This window comes from Diabrotica virgifera, chromosome 2 (assembly GCF_917563875.1).
Source record: "Diabrotica virgifera virgifera chromosome 2, PGI_DIABVI_V3a".
NCBI classification, from domain to species: Eukaryota; Metazoa; Arthropoda; class Insecta; order Coleoptera; family Chrysomelidae; genus Diabrotica; species Diabrotica virgifera.
The window spans coordinates 253,214,965-253,225,716 of record NC_065444.1 but is presented as its reverse complement, the minus strand read 5'-3'; positions in this window follow the sequence as shown (position 1 = coordinate 253,225,716).

Below are 10,752 nucleotides of genomic sequence, written 5' to 3'. Positions count from 1 at the left end.
GTTTGTTTTTTTTTTTGTGAAGTTAAAAACCCTACCACTCCACACATACAGAGTGAGTTTTATGTATGGAAACACTCAATTATCTCGAAAACGGCTCGCATCTGTTGTCAGATCTTCCGTTTTTCTGGAAATCTAATGAACTTTCTTATTTCAAATGGAATACCCTGTATATTTTTTGCGTTTTGAAGTCGATAAGAAATACTCTCTATTTTTTTATGTTTCCCTATACCTAAATGCCATAATTTCGGAGTTATTGCTACATTTATTAAAAACAATTCATTCGGCCCGGGTAGACTTGTTTTGCGTTCTTTGGATCATTAGGAACAACAAAGGTATTTTTTAAATTTTCTCTAAAATTAATTATTCTCGAGTAATAAACAATTTAAAACTGAAAAAAATCGAATAATGACGATTTTCAAGGTTCAAAAGCACAACTAAAAAATATAATTTTTGAAATTACGAAGTACCTAAATTCAAGCTCAATTGTTCTTCTAACAGCTTGCTGTAAGAGTTTTTGGTTCGTTTTTTTTTTCTAAAACATAACTTTTTAATTGTTAATGAAGTGCATATGAGAGGACGGACGATCGCATTTACAATTAAAAAACGATGTTTTACAATGAAACAAACTCAAATTACTTATCGGTAACTGATAAAATATGGCTTGAACTTGAATTTGGATACTTCGCAATTTTAAAAATAATATTTTTTATTTATGTTTTTGAACCTTGAAAATCGTTATTATTCGATTTTTTTTCAGTTTTAAATTGTTTATAACTCCAAAACGATTAATTTCAGAGAAAAATAACAGAAGATCTTTTTTGTTCCCAATGATCCAAACAACCTAAAACAATGTTTACCGAAGCCGATAAAATTAATTTTTATAATTTGTTTAATTTTTTTTTAAAATAAATGTAGCAATAACTATAGGGAATGTAACATGAAAAATAATCAGTATTTCTTAAGGACTCCATAACGCAATAGATTTCCAGGAAAACGGAAAATCTGACAACAATGTAATTAGCACTATAGTATCGGCCGCATTAGAAGACCCCTTTCTACCAAAATTTATAAAAATCGTGTAAGCCCTTTCCGAGATTATTGAGAGTTTCCATACATAAAACTCACTCTGTATATTCCAACATAATCATAAAAATGCTGATAGAATATATCCCTCTCAGGTTTTACCTATTCTTCTTCAGCCTTAAGTAATCCAACTCTGGACATAGGCCTCCCCCAATTCAATCCAGTGTTTTCTATTTTGCGCCACTTGTGTCCTCCAATCTTCTTAATAGTCCAGGGCGCATCTGTTTTGAGATGGACGTTGAGAGGTGACTTAAATTTTTTTTGCAGAAATTAATAATATCTGAGTTATCCTCCCACTCAAAATGGTCCGGAACATTGTTTAAATAATCAAAATGTCAAAATATGAAGGAAAAATTCGATTTTTTTATTGGTTTTTTGATTATAACTTTAAAACTATTCATTTCTGAGAAAAGTTGTACTGACATAAAAGTTGCGTAATTAAATTTCTTACGATATAGAATTGGTTAAAAATTTAAAAAATAGTCACCCTTGTTGCAAAATAGCAATAATTGCAAAAAACCATACAAAAACAAGTATTCGCATTTTACGTTTTTTAACCATTTATGCTACACTTAGGACCTTCATATTTTACCCAGAAAAACTTTATGATATAGTAAAACAACACTGTAAATTTCATTAAGATCGGTTTAATAGATTTTGCAATCCAGGTTTCGCAAAAAAATTCATTTTTTTTACATGTTGCAGGACTGAAAATAAAGCAGATAGCCAGTTGAAATTTTTTTTTTTTTGCTTATAGAAGTGTACTGTACCTTTCATTTGCAATTTGCAAAATTAAAATCGATTAATTACCACGGCGTCATGAAATTTTTTAAATAAACATTAATTTTGGTGCTACGCGCACGACAGCGGTGTTCGATTCACACAAGTTGATTTCCACCAAAATTTCTTCCAATCTTTATCTAATATATTATTTTCTTACTCTATATTTGGTTGTATTTTAATATTTTGATTCCACAAAAATCAAACTAATTTTATCATTGTGTGTGAAATATTGTTTAAACAATTGCATATGTTTAAAAATAATAAACTTTTATTCTCTAAGTTAAAATATATGAACAAAGAAAGTTTTTGCTAAAAGAAGTGTTATTTCAAAGGATAGAGTATGTGTTGTTTATATCGAAATGTAATAAAAATTAAAATATATCAATCATTATCAAAGGTCATTGGAATGCCCAATCAGAGCAAACTATCCGCTGTCCTGCGCGTAGCACCAATAATTTATGTTTATTTAAAAAAATTCCTGACGCCGTCGCAGTTAATCGATTTTAATTTTGCAAATTGCAAATGAAAGGTACAGTACACTTCTATACGCAAAGAAGAATTTCAACTTGCTATCTGCTATTTTCAGTCCTGTAACATTTTGAAAAAATGAATTTTTTTTGCGAAAGCTGGATTGCAAAATTTATTGAACCGATCTTAATGAAATTTACAGTATTTTTTACTCTATCATAGAGTTTTTCTGGGCGAAATGTGAAGGTCCTAAGTGTAGCATAAATGGTTGAAAAACGTAAAATGCGATTACTTGTTTTTGTATGTTTTTTTTCACAATTATTGCTATTTTGCAACAAGGGTGAATATTTTTTAAATTTTTAACCAATTCTATATTGTAGGAAATTTAATTACGCAACTTTCATGTCAATAGAACTTTTCTCGGAAATGAATACTTTTAAAGTTATAATCAAAAAAGGAAGAAAAAAATCGAATTTTTCCTTCATTTTTTGACATTTTGATTATTTAAACAATGTTCCGGACCTTTTTGAGAGAGAGGATAACTCAAATATTATTATTTGAGTTATTTTCAAGCAATGTCTGCAAAAAAATTTGAGTCACCTCTCAACGTCCAAATGTACTAATATTTTTACAGATGCGCCCTGGTCTATAATGTCATCAGCCCATCTCATTTGTGGCCTTCCTCTGCTTCTCCATCCTAACCATGGTCTTCATTGTTGTATTTCGTGATTCCATATTTTATCCTTCAGTCGGGTATTGTGTCCTGCGAAGCTCCATTTTAATTTGGCAGCATATTCTCCTCCTTTGGTTTTGCTTCTAACCCATTTATTTGTTTTTTGCCTATAAGTCTCACCCCGAGCATTGATCTTTCCATCGCTCTTTGTGCCTTTACTATTTTATCCATATTGGTCCTGGTGAGTGTCCACGTCTGTGAACCATACGTAAGTATAGGGATAATACACTGATCGTAAACTCTGGTTCTCAAATATTGTTGTATTTTAGTGTTTTTCAAGATCCAACTCAGTTTTCCAAATCCTGCCAACGTTAACCTTATTCTTCTGCTAATTTAGGCAGTCTGATTTTTTTTAGGGTTAGGCTTGTACCTTGAACCGGATTTTTTCAAAGCACAAATATTTTTAAGTTTTTAAATTTTAAGGAAAAATTGTTGGATTAACTTGTAGTTTATACACCATAGTATACTATATTCAAAGGCTATTTTAATAAAACAAAACCAAACACATTTTTTAGAATTTTATTTATTAGAGTTAATTTGGTCCAATGTACAAACCAGTCCTGTACCTTGAACCACGTAGTCTTGTACGTTGAACCATCCGTAAACCTTTAAAAATATAAACAAAAAATTGTGTTATTCAACATTGAACCTCTCAAAATCTAAGTCAAACACTCCTTTTTGCCTTTCAGATAACCCAGCCTTACTTGGTGGTTTAAGTTTGAGTAAGACATCTTCAATGTCAGTGTCAAATTGTTGATCACTTGGGCCAGAAAATTTGTTGCTGTTCAGAATTCTCTTCAGATACTGGACCGTTAAATAGGGACTTACAGCAGTTACTTGTGCAACATAAAAATGTGTCTTCTTTTTTCTCATTAATTTTGTAAGGCCAAACGTACAAGACGTGATAGCGGTCCAAGGTACAAGACTCGGCAGAAACGAAAACAAATATGAATTTCACCTAATAAAACGGTTTTGTTATATTTCTCACTATGTTTAACTACCTGTTAGTATAGGCATACACACCCTGTGATTTAATTTACGATGTCTGTTAACACAAAAATTAAAAAAGAAAATTATGTATCCTATGAATACACTGCGGTGCAAAAAAATCGATCCACTAAAAATTTGGTCATTTTTGATGTTTCGAATTTCCTAAACCTGTTGTCCGATTTAAGTGATTCTTTTACCACGTTATAGCCTTATTCATTGACAATATCGCTGTAATAATATTGTTGCTAGACAGTCAAACTGTCATTTTATACCGGGTGTACGAATCAAACGATAGCCTCAGGTTTTCTTAACATTTTGTCTTTCGATTCATTCGCTTATGTTGGATAATAAAAAAGTTAGGTACTTTAACAACTGGCCATGTCCGTCATCAGTACAGAGTATTTCTAAATAAGTGCGACAAACTTTAAGGGGTAATTTTACATGAGAAAATAATGACAATTTGCTTTATAATCATGTGTCCGCAAACGCTTCGTTTCCGAGATACGGGATGTTCAATTTCTTTTTACAAACTGACGATTTACTTATTGCTCTAAAACCAGTTGAGATATGCAAATCAAATTTGGTGGGCTTTAAGACGTAGTTATTGCACATTTTTTGGCATACAATTAAGAATTTAATATTCACCATTGGCGCGCAAAGGGGTATTATGACCGATAAAATTACCCGTACGCACGCCAATGGTGAATATAAAATTCTTAATTGTATTTCAAAAAATGTGCAATAACTACGTCTTAAAGCTCACCAAATTTGATTTGCATATCTCAACTGGTTTTAGAGCAATAAGTAAATCGTCAGTTTGTAAAAAGAAATTGAACATCCCGTATCTCGGAAACGAAGCTTTTGCGGACTTACGATTATAAAGAAAATTGTCATTATTTTATCATGTAAAATTACCTCTTCAAGTTTGTCGCGCTTATTTAGAAACATCCTGTACTGATGACGAACATGGCCAGTTGTTAAAGTACCTAACTTTTTTATTATCCAACATAAGCGAATGAATTTTTGGTTTGGTTTTTGGTCAAATGTCGTCAATCTCAAATGAATCAGTTTTCTTCCATTAACATTATTTATTCCTTTATCTACCCAGTTAATGTCTTTGAACACGTCTTCCAGTCCCAGTGTGAACAGCTTTGGTGAAATAACGTCTCCCTGGCGAACTCCTCTGTTGATTGGTATAGCTTTGGTTTTCTCATCTATTTGTATTTTCATTGTAGCTTTCTTGTAAATATTCTGTATGAGCATTCTGTTTTGCCTTTAGCTAAAATTTTTCCTGATTATAAAATCCAATGAGCTCCTTCCAAACAATGTCGAATTTCTAAGTATTCGTCAGAAAAAATGGCCAACGTCAATACCTTTCAATGGATTAGTGTTCAGGAACTTTATTCTAAACTTCGCAATACTCCCAAACAAACTCCATTACATGAACATACCTCAGATATTCTTCTATTTCTTCCTTTATAAAAGCAATTTTGCTTGCTCACTGGCGGATTGTTGCCTCTATCGAAGATTGTCACTCTATCTCTTGCTCGGTTGGCCGATACTTCTATCATTTGACATTTAGACAAATAACTTGGCGTTCAGAAGTCTTTCGTCACTCGATCACAGCACGTGGCCGGCCCATCTTATTCGGTTTGCTTTAATGTAGCGTACTATGTTTTCATCTCCGTATACTGTCTGGAGTTCATCATTGTGACTTCTTCTCCATTCTCCTGTTGTCTCGTCTCTGCAAGGTACATAGATAGTCCGCAGTATCTTTCTTTCAAGTACCAGTAATTTTGACGTTTCTCGCTGGTTCAGAGTCCATGTCTCGCTTCCATACGTTATTGTAGGACGAATTATTGTCTTATATACTCTTATTTTTGCTGGTCTTGAGAGTATTTTTGATTTAAGTAGCAATTACTTCTCCTGTCTCTAACGAGATTTCACAAAATATGTATGGCCATGCCATATGGAGGACTTGAAATAAAAAGCAATGAAAAAATTTATATTTTTATTGCACTGATCCCTTTGAATCTTAGGTTCTAATAAGTAAATAATTTTTTAATATAACATTTTATTTCCATATGTAGATATAAATAAAAATATACATATACAAAACTTATAGTTAGAGTATTTAAAGGTCTTGTTGTACGGACAGGTAGACATTTAAAAAAATCTACAAAAATTTTTCGAAACTATCAAATGTTTGCACTATAGTCAAAACTTTCGCAGTTATTTTTTTTAATAATGTGGTGTTCAGGAATTTAAAACTTCACCTTATTTTAAATGGCTTACTTAATAGCATATTTAAAATAAAGTATTAAGTGTATGAAGGAGTTAAATAATATAACGTACTTTGCTGTCATAGTACTTCGGCATAAATTTTGAAATATGCCAACAGCGATTTAGAAACTCTAAATATGATAAAAGCGTTGTAAAAATGTGTGAGGATTTGGACAAGGAATATCAACCTCGACCAACTGTTCACGGCTAAGCAAGTTTCAAGTAAAGTCTGGAAACATGACATACCTACCTAAATATCTATATTTTCGTCGATTTTAAACAAGCATATGACTCAATAAACAGTGCATATTTATACAAAATATTAAGTGAATTTGAAATATCGTCCAAACTATTTAGGCTGATCCGAATGAAGATGACGGACACAATGGGTCAGGTACAGATACCTACAACGAGAGATAACAGATGAATTTCAAATAACACAAGGATTAAAACAAGGTGATGGACTTGCACAACAGTTTAATTTAGCATTGGAATGCGGAGTTAGAAAAACGTCAGAATGTAGAAACAATACACTTATCATCAATAAATCAGTCTAACTAGCAGAATATGCAGATGGCATACACTCAACCAAACTTATATGGAATCATCTGATATTTTTTATTATTTTAAGTGAATTAATGCTAAATTAAATTTTCTTTCATCGCATCTCTTATCATCAAAACACTAACTACAGTTATATATAGTTATATTATACAGGGTGTCCCGGAAAATAGTGCGTTCCTTCAAGGTATGGGCTAAGTGCACCATTTATAGTAAAAAAGTCTAATACAATTTTTTTGTAAAGTCAACCGTTTTCAGAGAAATAATTTATTAATTTTAATGCATTTGATTAATGTCCACAGAAAAGCAAATATAGCCGGCAACGCTGCGTTCCTTCTTCTGTGTTAAAATAATTTTACTGTAACTCAACTAACATGAATCATCGACCATTAGGAATAATACGTATTGATAAAATACTGATAACAGTGATAGAAAAACAGCATAACATTTGTGTTTATTAAATATCTAATAAATAAGGTTTGTATAGTGTTTTAACTTTAAAACATATCAAAAAATATCAAACTTTTTTGCCAATCTAGTTCAAGTTAATGTACAATTTCCTTTTAATCTTATATACCTTTTACAATCAAACAATCTAGATGTTTATAAAATTTTGTACAACCATGTTAATTGTTTAAAATTAAAGCTCTGAGAAAAAAAGAAAAAAAAAATAAAAAAAAATAATTAAATAAAATTACTAAGATCTAAACCTCCGCGAGGTTGAATCGGGTTTAGGTCTTAGCGCGATAAAAAAATATACAAAAAAAAAATATACAAAAAAAAAATATATACAAAAAAAATATACAAAAAAAAAAAAAAAAAAAAATAAAAAATTTAATAAAAAAATGTTAAAAAATATAATAAAAAAAATAATAAAAAAAAAACAGAGTAAAAAAAACAGTAGTACTAATAGTTTTAAATTTAGATACTAAGCATATATTTTGTAAAAGAGAGAATTCAAAACACATTGACTGGCCAGTTGGTTGCTTAAACCAGTGCCAATAAAACATAAACACACACACACAACTTTAAAACATGAAAAATTTTTATTACAATCAAGCTGTCTTCAAGACGTATCGATAGAACAGGTTGCAAAAAATTTGAGTACCCACACTTCCCCATTCAATCTTCTGGGAAGTTCGAATGGTTCAATCAGATGAATAATCCCAGCCCATAAATTCATACTTTTGGCAATTATGAAAGTTAAACACACCATTTCTGGTAAAACAAGCTTTATCTGCACACAACACACTACACAAAAATTCGGGTTCTCTGAAGATTTTGTTTGAAACCGTCTACAAATCCTTAATCTTCAAGGTAAATCGCCTTGGTGTAAATCTGGCACTAATTGTACACTATTCGTAATTAACATGATACTCGCGATCGAAATATCATGACAATACCAAATAATAAATAAAACAATACGATGTATTCTTGGGTTACAGATAATTATGATATGACTGTTTGTGTTCACAATTTTAAATATCTTCGCTATGTGAAAATAAATAAAACTGCCGGGTTGCCAAATGTAAATTTTAGTAAAATACATTATTTTATTTTTTTAGACAACAGATGACTTTAGAAAAAAAAATTACAATAAAGTTGTCTTTTAAATGGTGCATTGTACCCACACCTTTAAGGAACGCACTATTTTCTGGGACACCCTGTATAGTAAGTAGCCTAACTACAGGTTATAGAACCAAATCAGCATACCTGCAAGCTATTAAAGTTGGTTGGATGAAAATTAAAGGATTTTTTTACCGATCATAATTCCTTTCTAGAACATGACCCTTTTTATTTTTATGAACAAATCTGCCAGTTTCCGTTCTTACTTGTCTTTCTCACATGAATCATCGGCCCTCTAAGTACAAGAATTCGTTAATCATCTGATTTTACATATCCTACTTTCGTTTGAAAATCGCACACTTTTCCAATGTTCCAGTTTTGGTGTTGAAGACACTAATTTACGTGATCCTGGTGTGCTGCCTGGTTAACTCGGGATCCCGTAACTTCCTCCTTCTATATAGTCCTTTGACACAGGAACTCTTCTTCTTATCGTTTCAACTAAAATATTTACACCTATAGCTTCCAAAAGCTGCAGGTTTCAAATACATAGTGATTCCATATAAGTTTGGTTGGGTATAAATATCATGAGCAGAATCAAAACAACAGGCGAGATTACGTAAGTACGGAACTTAAATCACGTGCTAAATAAATAGGTCTGTAAGATAATAGTACCAAGCCGATCGGAAACACCAACATGACCCTGCATGTTGGTATAAATAGATCAAGCTTTTTTAAGTTGTCAACCTGACAGTTGACAACAGGAGATAGCTTTATCTATTTAGTAGTCAGCATCACAAAGCACATCATCGACGATGCCGAGCTTAGCGGAAGAATCATTCCAGCCAATGGGTCTATTGAATAAAAATAATAGTGTTACCTTACAAGCAGTAACTTTTAAACAAAAGCTAATACTGATAACGATAAGATATTAGGTAGGTACTTATTTATACTTGAATAAAAGTAAGTTTTTTCTGATAAGGTAATACTGGAAAAACATTCTAAAATTTAAGTGTATACTTGTAAGTGTTAACTTATGCTTGTAAGTTTTTACTTTAAAAATTGTCTTGTGATGTTATTCATATCTGCTTTAAATATTGTTTCCACTATTGATTGACGTTTTGCAGCTCCTCTTTGACGGATGTTATCTACTTCCGCTTCATTGTTTTGTACATCATAGAGGTCCTATGGGTTTTCCAGTTCATTTTTGGAAAACTCAAAATCATCACGTAGATGTTTGCAAATATTGTGCAAAACAGCACAGCAAACAATGATTTTTGGAACTTTTGCCAAAGATATTCGTACTTTAGACCCTAATATAAGAAATCTCTCCTTAAGCCGCCCAGATACTCTTTCAATTATCACCCTTTCTCTGGAAGGAGTGATATTAAATAATTCCTCGCTTCTGTTTTTTGGATTTTAAATTGAGCATAATAACCATGGAGCACACTTGTAATCACTTCATTTGCATCACACGTTACTTGTATACCTATTTATGCTAGGAAATCCGTTTCTATTAATAAATTTGTCACCAAATTCTAAAGGTTTTTTTTTAAATTGGAACATGGGTACAATTCAGTGCACCAATGACTTTGGTCAGATATTTGGAATCGATTTGCCTTTATCCTTGCTTCTTCCATACCTTCCAGGTCAGACGGATACTTTATCCACTAATGTCATTTTTTTTTTAAATTCTGTCATCAACATTATTTTATGGTTTTACATACCGTCGTATGGTGAACGCCGAAATCTTTTTGTGATACCTGGTTGAAATCCAGTATCACTAACGTCTCGCAGAAAAATCTCGAGAGGAAAGTGCCCCTGTACTGGTTTGATCTAGCTCTGGAAAAAAAAATAATCTGATAGAAGGTCTATACTTTCGCTTTTATAAACGCAATAGAACCTTAGATTTACTGGGACTTATGCTTTTTCTTATCTTGTAATGCTTACTTTTACGAGAATATGAAGGTCAACTATAATTATAATAACCGAAAAATGTTTAAAACGATCACTCCACTGCTGCCTCTAAGTATTCATTTGAGATCCCTTAATAAATATTAAGGTATTACTTACTAATTGTAGGATATACTTCTTTTTATTCAACTAAAAAGAAGTAAGAACTGGAAAAATTTATGTATAACCTTATACTTTCAGTAACTACTTGAAAATAGAGATTACTTTTTGCTCTAAGCTCTTTTATATAAAGTAGTTACTATTGTTTTATTCAATTACTATTAAGTAAATACTTAAATATGAGGAAGTAAAAGCAAATACTTATTTTTATTCAA